We start from the raw sequence: 25,972 nt of genomic DNA on the forward strand, positions 1-25,972 counted from the left end.
GAGTTTCCTATATCGTGGTTCCTATATAACGCGACAGTAGTCTCTGTGGTAATGGATAACATGGATTTTGAATATATATGCGTTGATATAATAAAGGAGCGATGTCTGTAAGAAAAAGATGAGTGAGACAGGTATGCATGGGATGCCAATATCTAATGGATTCAGGTTATCGTGATAAATGAGTATGCGTGTAATGATCGAGGTGTTTCGTGAATTGTGTATGTCATGTAATGTATGAAAGTAGAAAGAACAAACTAGAGAGATTGGGCATAGGTCAGTTGATTTATTTATTTATTATATAAGATTTATAAAATTTATTTAATATATAATATAAGATTTATTTTGTAAAATGAAAAATGTAAAACAGGTATTATAAATTTTATTTATAATACGAAGACATAAATCCTTTACTATAATAAAGTTGAAATAAATAAATTCTTGTTCATTTTATTAAAAAAGTAATTAGAGAAATCGGAAACGGTCATGAATTTTCGTCCAACCTTCGAGAGTAGACGTTGGCTATATAAAGCCTGCAGCATCGCAACTTGAGATCATTTGCCAATCTGATCTCAGATCGTATAGATCGAAATTTGAACTAGGATCGATTCGAAATGTGATTGAGGTGGACAGTGATCTGTACCACAGCTGATGAACTGGTTGTTAGGCATTAGCCATTCTATTAGCTCGTGTAACATAATAACTTTCCTTAAACATTTATCAAATTATTAATACAACGTATTCTGTGAAAAAGAATTATTCGTGTAATTCAGAAATATTTTTAACCTCCTAGACATTTAAAACAAATTATAATTGAGAAAAACTTGCTATTTATATTAAAATAAAATAATATGTTAAAATTATTATAAACATAACAATTATAAAATTACTTATACTATAAACATAATTATAAAATTATGTTAAAATGAAAAATACATTTGCAAGAACGTATATTTCTTAACAAATATTCAAAAGTAAAATATAAAAATTCAAACTATTTTTTAAATTAGCATAACTTTTGGAATGGAAAGTGGAATAAATATAGATAAAAAAGCAGGTTATAATTTTTATATGATTATTTTATTGTACTCTCATATTAAAAATAAAAAGAATTGAACAAAGCTGGAAGCCATTATTTACAATAATTATTTACAATCATTTGTACACGAGTAAAATTTCATTTAGCAATTGGATATTCCAACTTCAAACGCATGCAACGTAGCATGATAAATTTGTTGAAGAAACTTTAAACTTTCGAGATTCAACTTAAACTTCCTTTTATTTTCATTATCCCAAAAAATAAAAATTTTCCACGTATGCAAAGAAATGGAAAATAAAATTTCAGTGGATTTTACAATTACCTTCTTCGAGTCGAAAAATAAAAATTCGAAGGACAACTGTTATATAGTGACTATAGTGATTGAAAATTTTAACAGTTTCATTCAAGTCTTGCTTTTGTTACCGTTGCCTTCGATTTCGTGTAAATATTCGTAGTCGACAGTGACTCATGTTGGATGAGAACCGATCGGTTGAGGGTGCTGAAGCATGAGGTTATCTTTAGCACGAGAGCACATCGTGTAGGCTAATTGGTCCTCTGAGTGATCGCAAAGTCGTTTATTCGCATATGTCTAAACATTAATCTCGAATTTTATTCGATCATGCTTTCAATATTTCGTTCAAATCTGCGAAAAGAATTGAATTTCGTTTGGAAGATGCTGGAAAAGTGTCAGTAGCTCTTGCTCTAAGTGAGATAAGTGTATCTTTGATACGGGAGGTTGTTAGATTGGGCGATTATTGTGTTAGGGCTAGGATCGGGGTCTAGATGCGTAGCCACCTTGATGTGATGAGATTATGGTAATTGTCAATGTTCTCCAAACATTTTCGTTTGAAAAGCAGTGCCAAGTTGAGAGCTACGCATTGCAATTCAGATTCCTCGAAATTTCCTTTATTTCTAATTCGATATAATAATTCATAAGTGTCTTGTATTAACGTATGAATTAATAAAACGAACCTGCTTATAAATATTAATTTTAATTTTAACTTAGATATAATATTAATAATTATAAATATTAATGAATTATTAATTTTAACTTAGAAATATTAAATTATAGAAAATAATTTATTACAGAAATTAACCTTCAAACATGGATTAATAAAATAATAATATAAAATAGTAATATAGGTATCTGGTAAATTATGAGCACTGTATAATTCGAAACGAAAAATTATCTTCACATTTGTGTATGTCTAAGAACTATTAAAAGATACTATAATTAATACAAAAGTGTTTGACTTAATATTAAAACTATTAAAAATTGGAACTCTCAAAATGACTTATTCAGTATATATTTATTTAATTTTAGCATAGCTGCTTTTGACAAAATTAATACGAACACGATTGTACACAATCATTCTTTCCATTGTGTCATTTTAATTATCATCATTCGTGCATACTATTTGACTCTATATTACATGTCAGTACTTTTAATATTAAAGTTTCAAAAATCTCTGTCGAATTAAATAAACGAATTTCCATTTTATACTAAAGAATAGTAGTCAAAATTTTGAAACGTAATTTTTTATTACAAATTCGAAAGAAGTGTACCCTTAATACGAATATTAACGAACTTAAAATAGACTCAAAAATAGAGTTAGTGGAAAAATAAAATTACCTCGTCCACACGTCCAATATTTCATACTGTATTTAAAAAAGGAAAAGAGGAAACCAGATACATCGAATCGAAATTACACCACAGCAGGTGATATAATATTACATCTTCAACCACTCAGCGACTCAACCTGATTTTTATTACACATAATCCCCCTAAACTGGCATCTCCCTGTTCGACGAGACACCTGTGTACCTGAGCAACCTGCACCCCTGTGAACGTACCATGATTATTTATACATGGGGTGGAAATCGCGGTCTATTGGCATTACGAAAGGTTAGTGAATGGAGAACAGGTAGGGGAAAGCAAAGGCTCTGGTGGAAATCGAAGGACCTTGAATAGGGGTGCAGAGATCCGTTTCGATCGGTACCTGCACATGGCTCTGTCATCTCGAATTTCTCCTTTTACCGTTTCGGGAACTGACATCGCAGAGGCATGTCACGAGATAAATGTGTGAACCAGTGATTTCGTAGGTGTTTGGACGTTTCGATCGATTTATAGGGATATAGAAATTTTTGTGAAGGTATTGTACGAGTAGTCTTCGTGCATGTATTTCTTGATAAAGAAATTATTGGTGAGTTGATGGGAATAAGGATACAAATTGTTTAAACATCCACCACAACCGAAGTTCACGAGCTGGGGCAGGAGCACGTGACTACTAGGCCTCGCATAGGACCTGTGCCTTGATTTTGGAATGATATTGATATTTCGTCGGTTTATTGGCTACTTTAGTTCACAGGGTAAACCATGGCGGAGTTTATGGTGACTGGAGTGGGTTAGGCCCAATCGAGAGGGTGCCGGGGCCTGAAGCTGTCTCATAGGCTAATCGAATAATCGTCTTTCGAATAATCGTGAATTCAATCAGACATATCGCGAATTTTCACTTGCTCGTGCCTTTCATATTTCATTCCCTATTTTTACGTGAACTTGGGAATATTAGTCTCTTGAATAATAAAATATTAAATTATATCAATTGAATTATAATTTATATTGGAATTATACAATTATATATTATAAAATTATATATATGTAGATAAGATATTTATTTCTTACTGTATACAGTTTAAGAATTACATCTCCATATTCTATATTGCAGAAGACCTTACTGTATGTAGGTATTTATGTATGTGTACACGTATAGTCCTATTCTTTGGTATTACTAGTTGTCTTGCTCCTCTACTTTAATAATTACTTCTCCATATTCTACATTACACAAGATTTTACTGTATGTAGGTATTTATGAATGTGTACACGTATAGTCCTATTCTTTGGTATCACTCGTTGTCTTGCTCCTCTACTCTGTTTTCTTGTCAGTCCTCTGTCTTTTTCCTCAAGATCCTCTCGAACTTTGTAATATATTTGCATATTTCGGGATTGATTTCTTCTGTTATCAGCCTTCTCCAGTTGTTATTCCTTCTCCCATTCTACTTTTCTCATCGCTTCGTCCACGTTTCTAATGGTTTCTTCCTTTACCAGCTTTCTCAGTTCCTTGCACGTTCAGGCATGTTCCAAAGTTTCCTTCCCATCATCGCACAGCCTGCATTCTTCGTCTTGGTATCCTTTATTTCCCGCCCTACCGATATTTATTCTCCAAATTATATATATATTTGATATAATTATAAAATTATATAATTAATATTTAATGTTGAATAATTAAAGTAATTATTGAATAATCAATTGAATAATAAAATATGTCAGCATCGCGACAGTAACGTTTTACTATACCGAATAGAATTCTCCATCGTAGAACACGAAGTATGATAAAGTGTAAGTAGATTCGCTTTAATTTCTTTCACTCTAACAATAAGTTAGATTAGGGTATCTTTGATAGTATTACTCGATGGGTTACAAGAATTACTCGATGGACATTACATATTAAAATTCGCGTTGAACAGTGTTATCGTGTACATATACATATATACAAACTGATATACTAGTGATATCAACAGGTAATAAATAAAAATTGCGCATTTAAAATCTTATCTGTGGTAGATATATCTAAATTAAAATACAATTCAAAGTACTTAGTTCTTAAATTAATTAAGATAGTGTGGAATGGTTGAATGGATCGTGCGTTTGTCGTGGCGAGTGGCAGGTGTACGAATGGCGTAGTAGAGGATCTATCGTTATAGAAATAACATATTAAATAATGATAATGTATAGTAATAATAAAAATATCAACAAAAAATAATAATAATAATGGAAGCGAGAAATTGTAATAATAAGTAATAACGAATAATAATAAGTAACAATGAATTATAATAAAAACCAATAATAAATTAAATCGCAATTAAAAATAATAATAATAACGAATAATAATAAGTAACAATGAATTATAATAAAAACCAATAATAAATTAAATCATATTAAATCTGTAATTACATATTTATAACTTCGTGTCGAAAAGGAAGACACAAAGGAGAAAGACCATGTCTGTATATTACCTTTCGTGTACACGATTATAGAATTGTGACATGGAAAAATGATAGCCATCGTCGAAATGGGGAAAGTCGTTTCTGTACAACGTTCCAAGGACGTGATAAAGAATAATGTAGGTACTTATGAATATTTGAGACGTGTTCGAGAACCTTCATTACGTAATTAGTAGGGAATTCAATGTTCAAATGGATGTATTTTTAGAGACTGGTACGGCCATTCTTTACGATAATTCGATGCAATTGTAAAAACGTGACACAGGAATTTGAAGATAAACGTAATTGATTCGGACATCGAGCAGTTAGTGTATAAGTTGTGCAATGTATCTTGAATTTTTAGACTGTTTATCCCCACGTCACGTGAAATACTACGTACGAATAACTATGCGCGAGTAATCGAAAAGGAAGAATATTTCATTTTAATAAATTAACAACAAGGGGTTTATTAAAATTTTCTAATTCTGAAATGATATAAAATTTATTAAACATAACTCCCACTTAATTTGAATAATTATTAACGTTAAATAGTTGATTAAAATTTTCCAATTCTAGATGCTACAATGTATACGAAATAATTGCATTCTAGTTTTTAGGTAAATTAAATTTTATATATTTTTTGCAAACACGCACAGGTTACAAATAATTATAAATAGATGTAATGAGCAAATCATAATTTTAAAACACCATAAAATTGATGTAATAATAATATTTATGAAATAATAGTGTTTCATGTAATACATTTAACATTTTCAAAATTTGGAACAATTATTAGAAGAATAGAATAACTGAATTTTAATTAATTTATTAAAATTATGGATACTACAAAAGTGACATAATATGGCGTTTATGAAGTTATTTTGTTTTAATTTTTGGGTAAAATGAACTTTATATCTTCTGAACACAAAAACCAAAAAATAATTTCAAATAATTACAAAAGAAGATAGTAAAATTACTAAATTTTACTTATAACTAATTTATTAAAATCCCCAGATCTTCCTAATAAAATAACTCACAAACAAATCTCATTTTTACTTTTAAACTAGAAAAATTTTATATTTCTTTGTGAAATTAAAATTAAAAATGATTATATATATTAATAAAAATTATGGAAACTTTTACCAAATTCTTAAAAAATTAACGAATTAAATATTTTAATTCCTCGTACTGATCCACTTAACATTATCCAATGAAAGGCAGATATTTCACGTAAAAGATTTTCTAGAGAAGTCCAAGATAATTATACAGAAATCAGCATGCAGCAGCAAGATTCTATTCTTGAACATTAGCGTCGCAGAATTTTGCTCAAAAACATTTCTATCTGACACAACTACAAACGTTCTATAGTTAGACTTTGTAATTGTACGTGACTTTCTCTTTCAAGAAGGTCACACTCAATCGCAATTCTCATATGAATGATACACAAAGAGACTACTTATCTTGCAATATGCATCGTTTGCGTTGCACATACTGATCCATGCGCGAAGATCTCGAATTATCTCCTAGCAGTTTATTTCAGAGGACCTGAATAACGCGAATTTTCGAGTGCTCCAAAATACTGGATAGACTTCGAAATAGTAAAAATAAATTTTAAATACAGAAATCTGTACGAATTTTCGTTTTCATCAAAATGAATTAATTCTGGAAATGTCCTTTATGCAAAAATTATCTCCTCTCTCTCAAAAATAAATATCAAATCATCTCCATCACATCGTCAGACAATTTTATCCATAAACCTTATTGAACATCGAAAATGTGTCGAATCAGATAAAAATTAATAGTGCAAACAATTAACAGCTGATAATAATATTTATAGTAATTTCCAAACGTGTTCATCTCCATTAGATCGTCAGACTATTTTATCCATAAATCTTATTAAACATCGAAAGTAACTTTAATTAGATAAAAATTAATAGTGCAAATAATTAACAATTAACAATAATATTTATAGTAATTTCCAAAAGTGTTCATCTCCATCAGATCGTCAGACTATTTTATCCATAAATCTTATTAAACATTGAAAATATCTTTAATTAGATAAAAATTAGAATTAGATGAAAATTAATAGTGCAAATAATTAACAATTGACAATAATATTTATAGTAATTTCCAAAAATGTTCATCTTCATCAGATTGTCAGACTATTTTATCCATAAATCTTATTAAACATCGAAAATATCTTTAATTAGGAAAAAATTAATAATGGAAGCAATTGATAGTTGATAATAATATTTATAGTAATTTCCAAAAGTGTTTAATTTTATAAGAAAACACATATATATTCTTATAAAGCTTTTCACTCTTATAAAGTTCCAAAAATATTAGTAATTAATTAAAATCCTAGATTAATTAAATCACTATCTTTGATATGAGAGTCTACAACATTCTTAGTAACTTAAAAAATTATTCAAAATCTGCAAACTTCGAAAAAGATTACCAATATTTCCCCTCAGATCATCAAACGAACTATATAGATCATTCATAAACCTCTTGAAACACTCCAAAAATGCTTCTAATTAATAAAAATCAACCCTGTCGAAACTTTACAATAATTCTTAACAATTTAAACAAATTCAAAGTCATCCTTCTTTTCGCAATTAAATATTAACCCTTTGCACTCGACGATTTTTTGGCTACAGATGAGTAAGAGTTCGAAGATATTCTGCTATAAAGCTAACGATACTTCTTTCAGTAGTAAACAAGAAATCGTATAATAATTATCACGGAGAATTATTTGATTTCGATACTTCGCACACCGTTACATTGTCTTAAACTTGGCATATTAATTAATATCGATCTTCAAAATTTTATCTAATGACGACTGAAGGGCGCCTCTCAGTCGCCATTTAATCAGATTCTAGAAATCATTGTTAATTAATATCTCGAATTTAAAATTATCCAACGACGCGTGGAATATCGAGGTAAAATAATTCTGTCTCACAATTAATTTGCATTTCTTAGTTACCGTTTTGAAAATATCGTCGACTTTATGACAGAAAGTCATCGAATTACTATGTTTCTGTATCGAAAAGATCGCCGAGTGCAAAGGGTTAATACCATTGTATGGTTCCCCTTATTTCTCATTCCATAAAATAAATTTCCAATTTAATTTAGTCACTTTCAAATTTAAGTGCATAATTATATTTTAACTTTGCACTCGGGAGGTGAGTTTCAGTCACCATTTCATAAAATTTGGAAGATCGATATTAATTAATATATCAAATTTAGTGTAATGTAACAGTGTTCGAGGTATCGAAATCAAATAATTCCACAATTCTATTATTATACAATTCTTTATTTACTGCTCAAAAAAGTATCGTCAGTTTTTTAGTAGAGAATCTTTGAATTTCTACTCTTCTTTAGCCAAAAAATCGTCGAGTACAAAGGGTTAATTATTGGAAACTAGTAATCGTAAAAATGGGGTCCAAGTCAAAAATGAAGGAAGCTGAAGGGAGGCCTGTCGCCTGACTGTTTACACCATCTCTTCTAAAATCGCTTACAGATAGTAATTTCTTTTTCCCCATAATCCCAATACATACCTACTCGACCATCCCCTTCCAATCAGATCACGAAATCCCCTGCGTAGATCATTGGGAGACTCTGCGAAGCTCCAAAAGTATCTCGAATCGATCAAACTCATCGAAAACTAGCATGCAGCATCCGAACACATCGCTGACAATCCATCTCTTCTGCGAACACATGGAACGACACGACATCGAACACCTCTTGGCCCCATCCTCGATCCCTGGTGGGACCCAAAGAGCGTGTTACCCGAGAGACGCAGGCATGGAAAACGTCGCCTTGGCACGACGGTGCAAAAATTCACGGAGAAAATCTTCCACGCCTTCCCGTTGATCTTTTTTATCTTGTTTAGAGAGTCGATTGTATCAGACATCGGAATATTTATAGATCGTTGGCCAACGAGCGGCCTGGCGGACACGCGAGGCTCGTCCGAGCTCGGCTCTGCTCGGATCCACAGGCTCCTCCGTGCGATCAGCTCGATCGTCGGTCAGGCTCGCAGCGGCCAGGCCTTATCAATCATCCTCAAACACAACCGGGAGAAATATTAGCCGGGATAAGATAAAAAAAGAAAAAAGATGCGTAAAAATAAACGCAGATAAGCGGCGGCCATTCGTGCTGATTTCAGCGAGGGACGCTCTCGATACTCACGATGGAATTGCATTTCCATCGCAGCGATTGTGGAGCTCGCAAACAACGCTGAAATCGATCTTACTGTTGTTTTCAGCTACTGCTGATAGGCTAGATCGATCAGCTTATTTAACTTAGGGTATCTTTGGAGACGTTGGGTGAGGATTGGCAGGTGCTTTGAATTAGGTAGGTGTAAATCTGAGATCAGGATTGAAAGGAAACAGAGAAAATTTATCGTCGATTTGGGAAGTTTGAAGAGAAATTTTTGAGAAATTTTTCAAATGTAGATTTTCATAGCAGTTAGTATATGGGATTTTTAAATATGCAGTTGGATAATTCGGAATAGTGCTTTTCTGACAAATTTTTTAATTAGGCTTTTGTATTGTTTAGCGTTAATTCGAACTTACGAATTGGAGATTGAAACAGAGAAAGTTTATCATCGATATGAGAAATTTGAAGAGAAATTTCTCAACTGTAAATTTTCATAGCAGTTAATATATGGGATTTTAAAGTAGGGAGTTGGATAATTCGGAATGGTGTTTCTTTGACAAATTTTTTAATTAGGCTTTCGTATTGTTTAGTATTAAGTCAAACTTACGAGTTGGAGATTGAAACAGAGAAAATTTACCGTCGATATGAGAAGTTTAAAGAGAAATTTGCGAGGAGCTTGAAAGAAATTTTTCAACTGTAAATTTTCATAGCAGTCAGTATATGGGATTTTTAAATATGAAGTCGGATAATGTGGAATAGTGCTTTTCTGACAAATTTTTTAATTAGGCTTTCGTATTGTTTAGTGTTAATTCGAACTTACAAATTGGAAATTTAAGTATTCGATGTCACATTTTTCGAGAAATTTCTGAATATTTATTATTTTAGAGCTTAGAGTTAGAGATTGAAAGATTGGAAATCTCGTTTTAGAAGAAATTTCTGAATTCTTTAATTTCTGTACTGTTTAGCATATGAAACTGTTGAATTGGAAATTAGAATATTGGAAATCATGTTTCTGATGAGACTTTTAAATTTCGAATATTAATTACAAATATCTGTCATACCTCGTTAGTGTTTGTATATTCTCTCTCAAGCCTTCCAAAATTGAAGACACCAAAAATCAAGGAATATTTGTCACGAATCATTTCCATCATCGATTAGCTCCATCGATAGCCTCGAAATTGAGGTTATGTCTCATCGGGATTATTCGTGGGATAAATGAAGCAAATTTTTGAAATTTTTCTTAAAGACAGAAAAACAGATATCTTGGACAGGGAATAGATTGACGTTCGGTTGAAAAATGAACGCGGAGAATTTCGAGTTGGGTCAACGATTCTAGCCTGTGTACCGTGACACGGGGCGTCTGTTACGCAAGTAAAGGGTTATTATTATCCGTAATCGAAGAGTGAGACTGTTTGATTGGTTTAGTTAAAGTGTTGCCGAGGGAATTGACTTTTACTCGGAATTTGGGTGCAAAAGTGGGAGAAATGAATAATTGAAATATACGGAGCAGCTGTGCTTAGCTTTTTATGTTACGTAAAGTTAAATGTATTAACCCTCGTTAGATGTCGCTTGTTTTATTAAGCTGTTGATACCGCGGGGTCAATGTGGCTCCATTTAAAAACAATTAATTGGAATGAAAAGGTACACGAACGAACGATAGACTATTAATGCAAGATTACAGATGGGATTTATTGTTTTCTTGGAACGATTAAGAAACCATGGGTTATTCTCATGAAATGTCAACGAGCCGCCACGCAGTTAGATAATGCGAATTTAATTCGATGACAGGCGAATGTTTATGTTTACGTCCGGAAATTATTTTCGGAACAATTAGCTCGATAATTTACATTTTAACATTTTTAATATGTATTTAATATTTAATAATATTTACATATTAATATTTTTGCAATTATAAATTTAATTAGTATATCTATAAATAGACCGCCATTCGATTGTATTATTATTATTGAATAACTAATATTTTTCTTCCTTTTCATAAATTTGTTAATTTAAAATTATAAATTTGGAGTTCTCAATTTATGCTCCACTGTCTCAACAAATTTGTTAAGAAACGTAGCAAATTTACGATATAATGTATTAGAAAGGAAAATTACTAAACACAAAGCAATATTGCTGATAACAAATAGTTAATATAAAATTTAGAAAATTAAAGAAAGTAGTGATTAATATAAAAATCAAGAAATTCTGTATGTAATAATATAGTAATAAAAATAATAATGCAAATGTAATACTTAAATAGCGAAAATAATTTATACCAAAAACCAAATAAAATTAATAATTAACTTAGAAATTAAAAATTTCGATAACTATTTATAATAAAATATAAAATACAGCAATAATAACTTAGATTAAATATTTAAAGAAAAATCCTCCAAGAAACCCGACAAAATTAATAACTAATGACTAACCTAAAAATTTCAAACTGCAATAACAACGACTTATAATAACACGTAATAAAATAATAGTAATAATAACTCAGATTTAATACTTGATCGACTAAAATAACTCGCACAGCAGGTATTCCAAGAAACCCATAAAATTTTATAGTATGTATTATACCTTCGCAACATCATTCGATACTCAATTCGCTCGTCCCCCCAGCCGAATTTTAAAATCAAATTTCCCCCATCCGAGGGTCAAATAAAAATATCCAAAGAAACAATGATCGTCCTTTACCGTCGATCTTCGTCTTCCATTCGTCTCTCAGCTCGACGATATTTTTCCTCTCCCCACCCAGTCCATCCACCGCCATTTTCCCTCGGCCGTGCTTCGAACCACTCCGCAGTTCCACTCGGGGCAATAATTTAATAATAAACCTCGATGTAATTTAGAAACGTGGACCAAGAAAAGGAAACTGTCGGCCAGCGTATACCTAAAAACTCCAGATTTACGTTTCACCGTCGCCGGGATCATAGCCGGGGGATCAGGTAAGAAGACCCGTTAGGAGATACTTTTTTACAAAATTCGAAATTACGTCCCTCGGACGGCAGATTATGGTCGAAGATCAGGCAAGGAACCGGTCCCCTTTTTCGGCCGTCGATGTCTCCGCTTCTACGAGCTCTGATCCCGCATCGTTCGCGCACGAAATTATGGCCGTACTCCCCCCACCCTGCCTTCAACCATCACGACACCCCAACGTCCTCTGTTCCTTACGATCGAACGAACGAATTCGTCTTTCCTTCGCCTCCGACGCCCCCCTATCCCTCCGTTCCGTGCCCCTTCGTCCATTTCTCTACGTTCCATTCTATTCCGCTTCCCTCTACCCCACCCCCCGCCCTCACCCCCCCTGTTAACGAAGCACTTTCTCCGCCACGAATTCTCTCCCGTGTGGACGATCGAAGGCTACGAACGAAAGTCGGAAACGACTCGTAGGAGTTTCTAATTTCGACTTGACCTTCGGCGAAGTGGGTTAAATCATAGAGCGCCACCTGCGACCGCCATTTTGCTTCCGCCACTTGACGCGACCGCATGGATAGAAGCCAGACGCTCGCAGCGTCCGGATGGTCGGCACGGACGGCCCTTGTTTGCCTGCTTCTTCCCACTCGATAACGAATCTTCCGCTGTGTGTGCGTACGTGCGACCGTGTGTGTGTACGAAACACACGCACGGTTTGTCCGTGAGATATCGCGGGTTTTCGTAATCGGGGTCCCCTTCGATAGACGGACCCCTGTAAAGAACTTGGTACACGATTGTTCGTAATCTTTGGCAGGGATGGTACTACGGTTGGGAGTTGGACGAGACGAGACTGTTTTTCATGAATCTCGTATCGTTTGCTTGGGGAAGATACGTTATCGGGTATTTGGAAATTTTTGGCCGCATTCGAGGTACCCGAGTTAAACTGGAGTCGTTGGCCTGGGGTACCGAGCCTGGGTAATGGCCGAGTTTGCGGTTAATGGGGAATAATGCGATATGGCGGGTATTCTAGTTAATGGGATGGACGTGTCTGTTTAATCTGGTTAATCGCTTTACGCGTTCAGCAGCTATTGAATTGTAATGAAATACTGCAGTCGTTGGTGTGTTCAACGCACTGTGTACGTTATCGGGAATTTCGGCATTTTTAGGTCGGTTTAAGTTATTGTGGACTCTATCGTTGATTGCGATTGGGACGATATGGAGGTTGTGTATTTAATTCGATTTTTATTGTTATCGTATAAAAATTGGTTTTTCGTTTTTCTATCTTTTTAATGTGAGGCAATGATTTTTCTTCTTTGAGGAATTGGTATTATTTGTCATAGACTAAAATGTTCAAAATATTATTCAATAAGACAATTTTATTTCAAACAAGATGGTGCAAAATCATTTTGTACTAAAATTATCGATATTATTTTTTGTCAACTTAATAGCAATATGACAATTGCTATCATAAAAATATTGTTACATTTCTTATTAAAAGAAATAATAATAATAAAAATAGGACTGTTACTATTGTTACAAAAATATGAAATAAACAATAGTATGAATAATATGAAATTGGTATTATTTGTTATAGAGCAAAATAATCAATATTTTTTATTTCAAACGAAATGATTACCATATCGTACTAAAATTGTCGATATTATTTTTTGGCCAACTTAATAGAAATATGATGATTGCTATCATAAAAATATTATAATAGTTAAAATAATTATAATAATAATAATAGCACTGTAAGTTAAAATAATAATAATAATAATAATAGCACTGTTACTATTGTTATAAAAATATGTAAATATACACTAAAATGAATAATAATAATAATAGTAATAATAATAATAATAATAGCACTGTTAGTATTGTTATAAAAATATGAAATAAACTTATAAAAATATGTAAATATACACTGAAATGAATAAAAAAGTTATAATTTATAAATGGATAGTAAATAAATTTGCAAAAATTGATGTCCTCCATTTTTAAATGTAACTGATTCGCAAATTGGTTTCTACATATTTCTTAGAAAAGGTGAACCTTCGAAATAGGATCGTGTCAAGGAAACGGTGACGTTATCGCTTAATGGATCGACCCTTATCCGAAGGGTTCAACTTCTTTTCCAAAATTGAGGTTCGGATTACGGCAAGATAATTCCCAGATAACCAGTGACTGATGTCACCTTGAACTCGGCTCCCGTAGAGCTTAAAATTGGTCATTTTCTCGACGTAAAGTGAATGCATCCGGTACCCATAAACTATATGATATACCACGTCATTTATGCCTGTGTATTATTTATAATTTTTTAGACAACTTACAAGTGTATCTACGTGACATATACGAAATACGATGATTTATACTCCTGTGAGTTATTGTATATGATATTTGCATTCTCGTATAATATATAAGAAAGAAGATGGATGTTTTCTGATTATTTTAAAAATTTGTTAAATCTTTTTTTTCTATTTTTGACGAATGATTAATTTTAAAATGTCGACATTATCTTTCGTTGTTTTTCTTTTCATTGTCTATTCAGAACACTATCATGTAGCAATTGTTCTAAATTGTTTCAAGGGAAAGTCAAACTATAGTGAATACTCAAAAAGGGGGCGTTTTGTTTAACGCAATTTTACAAATACAGGATATTTTTCGAGTTTGTTAGAATATAGATAAATTATTAATAGTATATTGTCAAATTAGGATACTTTTTCTTCTCTTAATTATCTTTCTAGTGAAACCGAAAAGGAGGTTTCAAAAATATTTGAAAAATTGTCAAAAATTTGTATTGAGATGAGATTTAGGTAAATCGTGCTTGTGTATTCAAATATCTTTCGATCTTTCTCTTTTATCAATTCAAAACGGTATCATTCAATTGGTACTTGAAATAAAACAGAGAAAATGGTACTGTCTCCATTCTGATAAAGTTGCAAATCGTGCAAATAAGTGCAAATCGAAGTCCTTTATTTTTCTTATATACTTTCAACATCAAACATTTGTCTTTCTCCTTCTAATTATCAATCCAGAATGGTATCATTTAATAATTATTTCTCCAAACAGTGTTATGTAAGTGGTAAATATTATTTCGATAAAGTTTGTGGTGCAATTCGATTCATTTTGTACCTTTTCTTCGTTACACACCTACAAGTCAAAATATTTGTTATTTTTGCAACTCAAAATGATGTTTAATCACTGCTCAAAATGAAACTAAGGGTATAATAAATATTGGTTCCATTTCCATAAAGGTTGAAGTACAAATAGGGATTCCATGTTTATGCAATCTTTATTGTACACTTTCAATTTAAGGTACATTCTTGTTCCCTTCTAATTACGAAACCATAATAGTATTATTCAATTATCGTTTCAAAAAAATAAAAAAAAAGTATTAGTTCCATTTTGATAAAGTTCAAGGTTCAAATTGAGGTTCTCTATTTTCTCATATTTCATTATAAGTACATATCACCACAAAATACTTCCTCTCTCTTTCTAATTACCAATTCAAAACGTTATTCTATCATTGTTCAGAAGAAATTAATAAAATGGTAAAAATTGGTACCATTTCTATAAAGTTCAAGGTTCAAATCGAGGTTCCCTATTTTCTCATTTTTCATTATGTACTTTCAACTCAAAATGCTTCATCTCTCCTTCTAATTACCAATTCAAAACGTCATTCGATCACTGTCCAAAGGAAATTAAAAAAATGGTAAAAATTGGTCCCATTTCGATAAAATTTAAGGTTCAATTTGAGGTTAAGTGTCTTCTCATTTATCATTATACACTTTCAACTCAAAATATTTCCCCTCTTCTTCTAATTACCAATTCAAAACGTCATTCGATCACTGTCCAAAGGAAATTAAAAAGCTTCATCTCTCCTTCTAATTACCAATTCAAAACGTCATTCGATCACTGTCCAAAGGAAATTAAAAAAATGGTAAAAATTGGTCCCATTTCGATAAAATTTAAGGTTCAATTTGAGGTTAACTGTTTTCTTATTTATCATTATACACTTTCAACTCAAAATACTTCCCCTCTTCTTCTAATTTCCAATTCAAAACGTCATTCGCTCTCTATCCAAAGGAAGTTAGGAAAATGGTCAAAACTGGTATCATTCCTATAAAGTCCAAGATTTAAATCGACGTCTCCCCACTTTCAGAACGCTTTCCCTCCAATCCTAACTTCCAATCTAGAACTTAATCCTCGATCATATCCGGAAGAAAAACGAACAACGGAATTTTTGACACGATTTCTCCATTTTCTCGAACCTCGTCACCTCGCGAGGCCCTCTCTCCTATCTGCGTCATAAAATTCCAGCGAATCTCTCAAAAACATCTTGCACTGCTCCACTTTTAACGATCAACCCGGAGCAATCTCCCTCAATCTCTCCGAGCCAAGGCTCCCACCCAAGATAATGCCAAATATCCGTTCCATTTCGATAAATTTCCACGCCGCGACGGTGGTCTCCTGTTTTCGTTGGGGATTCAGGTAGCGGCATAAACTACCGTTAATTCGCGAACCGTGTACGAACAATACTCGAAAGCCTGGCGAATATTTTTTTTTTTTTTTTTCTCAAGAGGGCGTTCGCAGGCCGGCGAATTCAATCGTGCGACAGCATAATGCGATCGCAACGGTATACAAGCCGTGGCCCGGCCTTTAACGTGCTTGTACCTGTGCCGGAAGAGAAATTTTATCAAGTACCTATCGTCGTCATTTCTTTTCCCGCCAATGGCGGAGGTGGGAGGGAGGCTGGGAGCCGCAAGGAAAAGAGGGAATCCGCGCTGCACGCGCGAAGAAATACGACGAGGACCATGGAACACGAAGACCGGAGAGAAAACGAAGACCAACGTACCCGACGACGAATCGGCGTCGCTTCGATATTTCATGAAATACGACGAAACGCCAATATTCATGGGTCGCGCGTGACATTCTCTTATTCGCAGCTGCGCCGTGTTCGCAATAACGGGAGGCTTCCACCCGACGAGATTTATCGGTCCTGCGACGAGCCGTTGTGGTCGTGGAATTTTTCTTTTTCTCCTTTATCGTGAATTTTTACTTTCTTCAGCCCACGGTAACGTCTTGATCGCTGAGAGGCGGAGGTGGCTTCGGTGCCGGTGAGTGGCCATTTTATGTAGATCGATGCAGCATGGTGTAATTGCGTGTCATTGTTGTTCGCGGAGTGCAGATGTGTGGTTGGGCATGATCGAATATCATTGTTGATCGAAGTTCAGACATGCTGTCGAGTTTAATGAAATTCGTCGTGGTTGTTGAACTTCGGAAATGTTACTTGTCATTACAGTTGATAGTTTGACAGTGTGGCAGGGGGAAGTCGAGTGTCACTGGGATTATTTTTCGACAACGGTGAAATTAGAATGGTGATGTATTTGTGTGAATAAATATTTTATCGGTTAATTATTATAAATACGAAAAGTGGATCGAGTGTTCTGGCTTTGGAATGTTTAAATTCTGAATGCGGAGTTAATCACTCTATGGCTTATGGTGGCTCGTTTCGCAATGAAGGTGGGAGTTAGAGATACTTTTATTTTATTTTGTTTAATTGACACGTTCGGTCGGGTGCCATGTATGTATGATTTTGATTTCCGGAGGTTACATATTAAGTATGTGTAAATGTATGTGTATTGATAATTAGATTCATTAATAATAAAAATTTATAAGTATTTATATAACGTATTTATCTAAGTATTTATGTAAGTATTTATATAATTCACCATAGGAAAGGAATATTGCTATATTTACTATATATAAAGTTTGCTATCTACAATAGGATACATTAAATACTTAAATACATATGCACAATAAATTATACTATGATGTAATAAATATTGTTGCCATTTATGAACTTCAAAAGTACAGTAGACTAAAATTAAATAACAACATGTTTATTTATTATAATGTTGAAATTAGAAAGTATTTCTCCTCTTATTTGTATCATGTGTTATTACATAGTCGAGGTGGAACTTCCGATTTTATTTTTATTCCAAGATCAATGAAAGAAATATACATATACATGTATTTAATGTTATAAATATTCTTCACTCTTTATATCCATTAAAAATATTAGTTACATCCACAGTTTGGATTGTTCTAACCGAGAAAACATCGTTTTCAATTAGTTTTAAATACAAATAAGTCTTATTTGCACGAAATTATTAATTATGATATTAAAATTTCAATATTTACTTCGTCCTTTACAATATATATAATTATCGTTGTTTAATCATGTCTGTTATTATTGCTATTAATTAGTGACTAATGAAAAATCTACCTTATTCCTCTAAATACGTGATACAATATCTTACAAGATAGGCGAATATAACAAAAACAAAATAATCTTGCAAAAGATATTAAACTTGATATCGAAATCTGTGCCAGTATTTACCTCTCATCGCTTCTAAACCTATTCCCTATTACTTGCTACATACTTCGCAAAAAGAAAACAAACAAAAATATAAAATTCTTCTCTTAGACACCAAACTTAACCTTAATTTTTCCAATAAATTTATCAGTGGGATAAACCCTTTAGAGTACAAAGGAAAATGCAAGTTAATCGCAAAACTTTGAACAACGAAACAGTTGATACTTAAACCTAGCACTATGAAAAAGAACTCGATGGATTTATGACATCCTTTAGAATCGTGTTTAGACCATAGACTCATATAGGGTATCCCAAAATTCACGCAAGATTTGAATTTTGCGCTATTTGTGCGATAAAGTATTACCAACGGAAAGGGAAAGACAGCGTGACAACTGTCAGTTCAGGGTTATTAAAAATGTATCGTTATACGAAAGAACAACGCGTCTTCATTGTTCATTTCTAATTAAAAATCTGTATTTTCTATAGAAATTATTTGTTACGTGAATTTTGGGACACCCACTACGTAAATTAAAGTCACATTTTATAAATGAAAATCGCATATAATCCATGTATATATATATTCCGACGCGTGGAAATAGCGCGAGCAAGAAATTTACGAGTGCATGAAGCCGAAAATGAAGGGTAATTCGTGAATGGCTACGATGTTTCCTCGTCGTATCCCCGATACTCCTAACTCTCGTTACTTCGACAAGCCAAGAAGAGCTGTGGTCCAGCAGCGGCCATACTGAAGGTCTGACCTTGAAGGGATAAAAAATCTTCCCCAAGATGTCTCGAGGCTCGAAGGCACTTTCCCTCTTCGTCTCGCATCGTCGAACGTTCCCCTCGAGTCTATCGTTCTCTCTCGCGCCATAGGCTTTCCTCCACTCCTTCAATTAGTCACTTCCTCCTCCTTCGTTTTCGACGTTGGCTCTCTCGTTTTCTTTCTTATCCTCTCACGCACTCTTTCGTTCCACCTCTCGTCCTCTTATCTCCCTCTCACTCGCTCAGCGACCATTCGCCCTCTCTCGCTCCCTTTTCCATTACCATCCCCCTCCACGTCGCTTCTTTTCCACCTTAGAACGTCTCGACCTAACAGCTCCACCACACGACTGTACTCGTATCGCGACACGCATTTGTGTCCGATTCTCGTACAGTATACTCATGCGACAGTGCCATTCGGAGATACTAAAAATCGGCACCACGAGTTATATATTTTCGAGAACCGCCATGTGACGCTTTCGTCGAATCGTGTAAATAATCGGGACGCGTACATGAAAGCACCGAGTCGTAGATATACGATACTTCGAGGATCGAGGATACGGAAAATCATTATCGCGATACTCTGAACGGTTCCATTGAATTATATGTACGGTCGGTGTTCATCATATCACGATACGACTGCGTCGTGTGAAAGAGCTCTAACGTTCCCTCTCGCTCTGTCACTCTCCACTCCACGGTCTTCATTCGCTCTGTCCTTGTTTCGCGGTTCCTATACGCCTCTCGTTCCGTCCCACGCTCTTTCTCTTTCTCTCGCGCGCACACTCGCCAGATCGGCGTCTCCTTATCACGCCCTTGAACACCTCTCTGTCCTTTCGACGGAACCCAACGTGACTTTCGTTTCTTTTCTCCGTTCCTCTCCCGAGTCGCTCACCGCAGCCTTCGGAAGTCTTCTGTCTCGCTTTTATTCCAGCAACTCTCCTTCTCCCTCGCCCCATGATTTACAGTGTCCTCTCTTTCGTTCCGTCGAACCCGGTCTCTGACCACTCTCTCTCGCTCCCGATCGCGTGTTTTTATTGTACTCTCGCTCTTTCAGACTCGACCCAGTCTCGCTTCTCTGTCTACCCAACGCAGTCTCGCTCTCTCGCTCCTCGTCTCCATCTCGGACCGTTTTCTTCCTTCCACCTTCCGCGAACCGCGTCTGTCTCGCTCTGTGCCACAGCCTTCGCGCGTCTTTCCTTGTCGCTCCCACTTCGTCCGTCCGATTTCCCTCTTACTCGGGACGGTCGAGTCAGACACCGGTGGAACGCGGCTCGCGTGTGCGTGCACACGTACGCACGCGCCTGCGCGCCCGTGTGCGCGGAGTTATATCAATTTCTCTGCAATAACAGTACGATAGGCGCGGTACAGCTACCACCAAAATTACGTGGCCGAAAGGGACTCGGGGCAGAAGGATGCAAGGGAACCGAGCGTGCACCGAGCGTACCGTGAATAATTATCGTGCCAGCCACGAAATAACGGACGTCGGATATTATCGTGCGATGACGAACACGGGCCTCGTGTGGTAAGTCCGCGATTAAGGGCGAATAAAGGCTTCGCGTGTCCTTGCTCGATAGCCAGCGGTTTTATTTGTCGCGTTTAATCACGATCCCACTGGATGCAAACGCGATGTTAATCGTCCAGGAGGAATTGCTTCTCGATCCGTGATCATTTTTCCGTTCGTTCCGACGCGTGATCGCTCGGAGATCTGGGTTCGAGGTTCGTTTCAGTTCGGTCGAGTCGATGGCGGGAATAAAATGGTCGCTCTGTGCTTTTTATTTGGGAACCCAGGGGTAAGTGGGAGGCTACGTTTAGACAAAGACAGTTATTGTCGGGGTTTGTACCCGGGTTTGACGGCGTGTCGTGTGGGAAGAATATTTTATTCGTGTTGGTGGACGAAGCTAATGGCGAATCAGCCAAAGTAACTTGTTTTGGGTATCTTATTTTTGCAATTACTGCAAACATGCAGTTGCTTTTTAGAAAATTGATGTTGACTTTTATCTAGATGGAAATGTGATTATGCATACTTACCTTCATCATACCACTGATGTTATCATTTAGGTATAGCGTGGTTAGTTACTCGTTACAGGAAAGTAGTTCTAGTGCTAATGAGAAAAGAAAACAAATATGAGACTGCGTAAGAGTCTCACGTTTTTCTTGTTTTTGACGGAGAATTTCAACGAGTCTGTGACAAATCGGAAAATGCCTGCACAATCTGTAGCTGTGTTGCCCAAACGTGTACCAACTTTCGCGTTAGTATCGCATAATGAGCCTGTGTTTTTCGGTATAACGTGACTGAACAAATTTAGCACGGTATCGATAATTATGAAAATGGGCTAAGTCGAAAATTCAGGAAGAATAATTTAATTCTATAACTGTATTTTGCGAATATGTTTCAACAACACGTATCGTACGAGGAAAAATACTATGGAGAATAGCGATTAACCTATATTCAAAACTATGTAATGTGTTTGCACATGTCTGACACATGAGCGAGTAATTATGAAAGTAGCCTAATTGTAAGAAATCTAAAAGAAAGGAACTTAGTACTTTGCGTTGTATTCATTCCCATTATAATTATATCAGAATTGAACCGTTAGATCGAGTTTGTAGTTGTCATAATTAATTCTTTAATTTAGCAAAACGTGAAATTTGTAGTATCCCGAGACGAAACGTATATTACTTAGGCTACTTTCCTAATCACCGACACATATATAATCATATTTAATTGGATGCCACAATGTAAGTAAGTAGGTTTGAGGAGCCACGCTGTTGCTTCGTCTGAACGGTTAGTATAAACTAACATGGCGTTTTAGGCCTCAGCGAAGCTCTTAGAAACGTTTTTCGATCGTCATTATGGGACTGGGTTTGGAACATAGGAATTTTTATGTGATATTGGAGTAGGTTCAAGGAATATGATATTTTAGAGAAGATATAACTACAGTTCTTCGAACAACATAACCTGTATATTCGGTTAGACGAATTCTTAAACTTTTACGATTTATTTTAACGAAACTTTTTCTGTTAATTTTATTTTTACTCGGAGTTTACCACTCGTGCTTAATGTTAATAGCAAATATAAATATTGTAGTCTATCTATGGTGACAAAATATTTGATCGAAGCTTTGTTCAAGGTCACAGTATTCCTTTATCTTATCATTGTTTTAATAATTAATATTTCGCCAGTCACCTGTATATTTAATAATGCTTCTCTATAGATTTGATTTGTTAAAACATTTTGCATAATAATTTTCTATGAGATTTTATTTATATTAATACCTTTTTTGACTGTAATTTTTCCTTTTTTCCTGTCGATCGTTTAGGTGTGTTTACGAAGACATGGAATAATAATTGTGTACCTGTTATACACGTAATGTATGCGTGAGACATGGAGCTATTTGCGAAATATTCGTGACATTGTTTTATTTAGGAGACTAGTTATGTCCGAGCTTCAATATAACCGCACATGATAAAAATAAATTCTATACCGCGTACGATAGCATAATTGGATACTATCGCGTAGCTGCGCCCATATTTCACTCTTACACATGAATATTTTATATCTTCATCATTCCACATTTACATTTTGTTACATTATAATACTCGTATCTGTCTGAGCGGAACGTAACATTACTTTTGTCCAAGAGCATTACGTAAACCTATAATCTCTTAGCTTTTTCTAAGTCATTGATAACTTGGATCATTTAATTCTTATAATTATTGGGTAAACAGACTAAAGTAGTCGCTAGATATATTGCTATTTACCAAACCAGCTAGATTATTAACTATACTTGACGCTATTAATTAAACCGACGAACTTAATAACTAAATTAATTACGTTACTAACTACTGGCAACTACTTGTAAGATATATCTAATTAATACAGATCAATTATTAACCGGTAGCTAAAATGCAAGTAATCCTAAATAACTTAGATTATCTAAATATTATCATTACGAAATGTTATTATAACCGAATCATTAACTAAGCTTATTAGAATTAATCAAACCGCAACTAACTAGATCAACTAACTGCCAGATACCACTTTCTATCTCCTCTCCACTAAAACTCTTTAATCGGAAAATTGGAAACTAGAGTATCAATCGATCTTAGTCAGCTCGAGTTTAATAATTAGATATAACGACGTATTAAAAGCAAGTGACCGCTCGGTAAATAAACGTTCGCTTGCAAGATATTTCCAATCTAGTTTCCCCTAGATAACAGGTTAATACTCCCTATCGCTCATCTATTCAAATCAGAGATATCAACACAGCGGAGAGATACGAGAACAACGCGTCGCTACGATATTCGCCGCGGAGAACATAACCTCAACCACTGTGCCTCGAAAAATCCCCTAGCGAGGATTCCCTATTTCTAAATAAGAAACAACCATTGGCTGCTGGCCAGCACTAAAAACTTCCTCAAAGAGCTCGCTTACACTTGAAACAAACTCTAAAATACCATCACGGCAATTCTTCATCCGTCATCCCCAAACAGCTGTCAACGTTTCGTCTAAATAAAAACTCGACTGCTCGCTGGCGCTGCTAGCGCTGAAAGCAGAAACGGGGCTCTCGTCCGAGAAACACGGCATTATCTCGGAACACGTTCGCGCGTACCAGTTGGCAAAAGCTGGCACAACATTTACGATAACGAGGCCCCGTTTACGATTGCACGGTAAACGTTAGCCGGTGTCGTTAGCTAGAAAATTCATGCAAGCGTATCACCGGACCGGCTCCCTCGTCCTCGTCTCCCGCCCCTCATTTCGTTGGTCTAGGTCAGTAATCGTAGGTTTAGAAACCAGTTGCAGCACGTAACCGCACGAAATGTTTCATTAGCTCGCGAGAGGGAGCCGAACGGCAAACACACCGGGAGCAGTTCATAATTTCGCAGATACGGGACGCATAATGCGCCGTTCATTCAGCCCGACCGTGCAATTTGCGTCGGCCTCGTATCACAGACGAATCTACCATCTGATAAGGTTACATCGAAATTTTGTGGAGCTGTCGAGACACTTGGTCGAGGTAGTTTCTTTTAGAGGGTCTCTGGGAGTGGGTTAGAGACAGGAAGACTTGGTGGGTTTCGGGATGTGTCGGGGTTTGGAATATCTTGATGGGTCAGGATCGAGAAAATTCGGATGTAACAGGTTGGATCAGACTGAATTGGATTGGATTTCTTAAATTGCGTTGGATTAGATTTGATGGTTGCGCGAGTATGAAATGGGAGACTTAAGTTTCTTGGAAGGAAATTTCACATCTCGCGAAATGGAAACCTGAAATTTCATCAGCTTCACAATCCCACGAAATTGAATTCCTAAATTTGGTTCAATAAACGTTTAAGATTCTACGAAATCGTGTTATTAGGAGAATCAAATGCCAAAATTCGAATTCTACAACTGCACCGAATTAAATCTCCGAATTTTATAAATTCAAATATGGTTGCGAAACTTCACCAAAATTATTCTCAAATTTTCATCACAGGTGATTATCGGAAATCATGAATTTTAAAAATCTTACAGTATCACGTCCATTTTCAATTAAAATTGTAAAAGTCCCCTAGATCCACCAAGTCAGATTTCAAAGATTCCACTAGAATTATTCCCAAACTATAATCAGATCTGATAAAAAGGGGTCGTGAATTCTAAAATTTAACAAAACCAGTTCTCAAAAAGTTTAATATTCTACAAAATCACTCGCAATTCCAAAATTAAGTTAAGTTCATAAATTTCTCCAAATAAAATCCCCTAGATGCTTGAACCTCGACACCAAAGTTCCCCTAAAGTTATTCCCAATCTTCCACAGAATTGCATCACGAAAATATCATTAAAATTCAAGAAAAACAATTTCCAAGGTTTTGATATTCTACAAAATCACTTGCAATTCCAAAATTAAGTTAAATTCATAAATTTCCCCAAATAAAATCCTAGAATCTTGGCGTCAAGTTCCCCCAAAATTATTCCCAAACTTCCACAGAATTGTATCATCACGAAAATATTAATAAAATTCGACAGAAATAATGCCCAAGGTTCTGATATCCTAGAAAATTACTCGCAATTCCAAAATTAAGTTAAATTCATAAATTTCCCCAAATAAAATCCCCTAGATGCCTGAACCTTGGTCCCAAAATCCCCCTTAAATTATTCCGTATCTTCTACAGAAACGTATCACGAAAATATTAATAAACTTCTACAGAAACGATGTCCAAGGTTCTGATATCCTAGAAAATCACTCGCAATTCCGCAAAATTAAGTTAAATTCATAAACTTCCCCAGATAAAATCCCCTAAATCCAGAGAATGTAGACCTCAAAGTTACCCCAAAATTATTCCCAAACTTTCACAGAATCTCATCACGAGGAGATCATTAAAATTCAATGAAATCAATTCCCAAGGTTCTGATATTCTACAAAATTACTCGTAATTCCAATCTTAAGTTAAATTTAGAAATTTCCACGAGTAAAATCCCCGAATCCAGCCTTTAAAGTTCCTCGAAAATTATTCCCCAATTTGCACAGAATCTCATCTCGAGGAGATCATGACCCCGTGAAATTTGGAATTGGGTAAACGGTGACGAAAGGAAGCGGAGTGCCGGTAGCCAAGCTTTTTGCGTACATTTTACGCGTCGTTGAGCGAACTAGTATCCTTCTCTCTTTCATTGACCCAGGTTAGTAATTGTCGCTCTAGCCACG

The sequence above is a fragment of the Eufriesea mexicana genome, unplaced genomic scaffold (assembly GCF_001483705.2).
Source record: "Eufriesea mexicana isolate 0111107269 unplaced genomic scaffold, ASM148370v2 scaffold1801, whole genome shotgun sequence".
NCBI lineage: Eukaryota > Metazoa > Arthropoda > Insecta > Hymenoptera > Apidae > Eufriesea > Eufriesea mexicana.